General features: G+C 38.3%; 1 pseudogene; it reads right to left on the bottom strand.

Moving 5' to 3' along the window:
- Nucleotides 1-297: 297 nt before the first annotated feature.
- On the bottom strand, nucleotides 298-1,701 carry LOC148195993 (uncharacterized; annotated as a pseudogene).
- Nucleotides 1,702-4,104: the final 2,403 nt, after the last annotated feature.

The following is a 4,104-nucleotide window of genomic DNA, read 5'->3' as shown; positions in this document are numbered from 1 at the left end:
TGTCCCTCAGCGGACCTCCCGTGACTTCCTGAGTGCCGCTCAGCGGTAAACTGCCGCTCAGCGGTACTTGCAGCTTCTCCTTTTGCACTTTTTGATGTCTTTTCTGATTTCATCTCTCTCCGTCTTCACTTCTTTCACTAAATTCACCTTAAAACCTGCATAAAAACACTGAAATCAAGCATAAACCTGTCCAGCTTTCTTATTTCTGAAAATATGAATAAAAGCATGATTTCAAGCTAGTTTCTAAGTATAAAGGTTGCTTTTAGTATCAATTTTAAGCATGAAAATAACAGTTTTTCAACTGTTATCACATACATAAAATCTCTTGAACAGGACTTCACCCCCCACATCCTCAACCTTTACTTTCACTGTTGAGCCTGGATTTTTGGCCAGCAACTCATGGGCATAATCATATATCCTTTTATAATGTTCTTTGAAAGAGCCATCAATATGCTCTATTGCTATGTTTTTGGCCCTATAAGCCATACACCTTGAAATACCAATGTTCCATTTCCTTTGAATTTTTTACCTTATATCCACACCCTTAACTGTTGGATTCTCTCTAACTGTTTTCTATAACTTCTTGCTCAACCACTTGGCATCAATTAATTTAAGGTTGAACTCCCTGCTGCAGGTATGGTTGTCCAGCATAGTTCTCCATTGCCATGTTTTGACTGCCTTCATATAACCACAATATAACCTCCATGGGCATTTACCTTTTGCACCCACACACTTGAACCTCATTCTTTGTTTATCATTCTTAACAAACTTAATATTTCTTCCATTATCCAACGCATAACTCTTTATAGCATCCAAAATGTCTTGCTTTTCAGCAAAATATGTCCCAACTTCCCACTTGTATTCAACCATACATTTTGGCAAAACAAATGTTGCAAAAGTCACATAACCCTCTACATCGGTATTGTTTTCATCACTATCTGCTCCACTAATTAATTGTTCAGATTCCCACCCATCATCTGACAAACCTTTATCATTCCCACCTCTGTCATTCCCACCCTCTACATTAACATCAAACATGCTGTCAGAACTCCCACTGGAATATGGTCCACTAAAGTCATTTGACACACTTTGGACTTCCACTTCCACATTTCCCTCCAAATCTGCATGTATATCATCATCTATATTGCAACCAACATTGACATCAACAAGCCCCTCCAACCACTCAATATTTCCATCACCACTACCATTGTGACAAGAGGAATTCCAACTTCGGATTTCCACATCTTGTTCAACTTCATTCACTTCTTCACCTTCATCTTCACCATCACCACCAACTTCTTCAACTCCATGCACCTCTTCCTCCATAACAGCCTCAACTTTCACTTCTCCATCAACATCACCCATTTGTTCTAACACACCACCAACTTCTTCAAGTCCATGCACCTCTTCCTCCATAACAACCTCAACTTGCACTTCTCCATCAACATCACCCATCTGTTCTAACACACCACCAACTTCTTCAAGTCCATGGACCTCTTCCTCCATAACAACCTCAATTTCCACTTGTCTATCAACATCACCCATCTCTTCCAACACACCACCAACTTCTTCAAGTCCATGGACCTCTTCCTCTATAACAGTCTCAACTTCCACTTGTTGTTCACCCATCTCTTGTTGGTCACCATCAACATCAACCCTCTCTTCAACTTGTCCTTCATCATTACCAACATATTCCAGCATATGTATGACTTCGGGTTCAGAAACAGGGTGTATCACAAACACATGCACCTCACCATTCAGCCTAGCTTAATTAACCATATGCATGGCAGCAGTGTCATCACACAAAGACTCTAACTTATCATCCAACACTGAAGCCCCTCCTACAAAGTACCATAGATCTTTAAAACCAACGTATCCTAAACCTTTCACTACATTAACAACCATGAAATAACTCCAAACATCTAGGTCAAACAAAAACCTAGATGTCTCCCCCCTTCATACTTAAGCTTCCCATCATTAACTAATTTCCCTCCATGGTGAAAGACAACCTCAATATCCTCGTCCATGACGCAAAACACTATATATATGTATTTATACACATATAATGCAATCACATGACGAAAAAACATGTATTAAAACCACAAACAAAACGCACTCACAAACACAGAGAAAAACAACTTTAAACATAAGGGGACCACAACATCACAACCAAAAATGGAACACAATACAACGACGGGGACCACCAGCCAACATCGCAATAAAAATAACACAACATATGACCCCTCTAATCAATAATCAATACAAAACCAAACTTTTACTGACCTGGCCACTCGAGATTCCAGCGGAAGAAGGTCCCACAACTCCGACGACGACGGCAACTACACGCTCTCTGTCAACGTTAACTTCGATTAAACCCTAAATCCCCAAATTCATACCCCAATTTGTGAAATTGAGAGAACTTTACACTAACCCTACAAGAACCCCACAATGTCAGAACAAACTTCTCCCAATCCCAATCCCTAATTCGATAAAATTCAATCTCAATCCCAATCCCAATCCCTAATTCGATAAAATTCAATCTCAATCCCAATCCCAATATTTCATTTGTACTTTCCTTTTCTTTGTAATTACAAAAATACAATTATCCACGTCAATTAAGGTGCCCCTACTTTAGTCAGCCACGTCAATTAAGAAACTGAGTCCAACGTGCCACGTCAACCACAGACTAATGCCATTGGGCCCAATTTAACGGGGGGTCCAATTGTTGCAATTTTCACAAAATTAGGTCCCAATTGAGAAACCGAAAAAGAACAGGACGAAATTGAGATTCTCCTCGAAAATAAGGACCTCTAGAATGATTAAACCATAAATAAATTACTTCTTATATTGATTCACTTTATTCAAAGTATTAATATTACACAATTATTTTTTTGATGTCACTTATGACAATGAGTGCACAAGATCATTTCTTATTATTTTTTTGGCTTAATTACCAACTTAGTCCCCATGTTCAGAGGTAATTTGCTGTTTAGTACTCGGTTTTAAAAATGTAGGCATTTGGTACCTATGTTTTGAAATTTGTATCAATTGAATCCTACCCACTTAACGCCGTTATAAATCTAACGTTTTTCTGACTGTGTATGTGATTTGTGGACGAGCGGTTATGGACGAGCGTTCGCTTCGTTGGACGAGCGTCCTCTTCTGCCTGACTGGGCGTTCGCTTCGCTGGACGAGCGTCCTCTTCTGCCTCGCTGGACGAGCGTCCTCTTCGCTGGACGAGCGTCCTCGTCGCTCGTCCACAAACGCTCGTCCACAAATCACATACACAGTCAGAAAAACGTTAGATTTATAACGGCGTTAAGTGGGTAGGATTCAATTGATACAAATTTCAAAACATAGGTATCAAATGCCTACATTTTTAAAACCGGGTACTAAACAGCAAATTACCTCCGAACATGGGGACTAAGTAGGTAATTAAGCCTATTTTTTTTAAAATTAAAAAATATGTGTATTCTTTAACACTTATGTTATGTTTGCTTGGGAGTAACACATAGTTGAAAAGTATTTGTATAGTCATATTTGTGTTGGTTACTGCATTTGCTTGGATGAATTTGGAAGTAAGGAGAGATAATAAGTTGCAAGATTCGTTGATTTTTCATTCCTAACAGATGAGGCTCAGATTTAATGATATATAAGTGGAAAAACCTTTTTTTCCCCTTGAAGAAAACCAAAATGACATGCTTATTAAATTGAAAACTCCACTGTTGTAATCAAATCCAATAAAAAAGGGAATTGATTCTAATTGTGTTTTTTGATTTTGTGAATCAATTTAATAATAATAAAAGTTGAAGATAAGTTTGGGATTGAAGATGAACCAGAAACCCACAAGTTTGAGGTTTAAAATGAACCAGAAACTCCGTGTAACTAATTCTATGATTCAAGTTGAAGGAGATAGAATCAATTCTACAAGCCTTTGATGGAGCACGTAACAGATTATATTAACAGTGCAATCGATTCCACAATTTTTAACCAATTTCATGACGTTGGAATCAATTACCTAAGTTGTGCACGAACCATAATTCCTTTGTTTTTTTCATGGATCAAGCTTCCCCTCTTGTTTTCATGGCGCTTTAACCAATCAAA

The sequence above is a fragment of the Vigna umbellata genome, chromosome 7 (assembly GCF_029865625.1).
Source record: "Vigna umbellata cultivar VRB3 chromosome 7, Vumbellata_1.0, whole genome shotgun sequence".
NCBI classification, from domain to species: domain Eukaryota; kingdom Viridiplantae; phylum Streptophyta; class Magnoliopsida; order Fabales; family Fabaceae; genus Vigna; species Vigna umbellata.
Note: the sequence above shows the minus strand (reverse complement) of the source record. Positions and strands in the feature narration are given on the sequence as shown.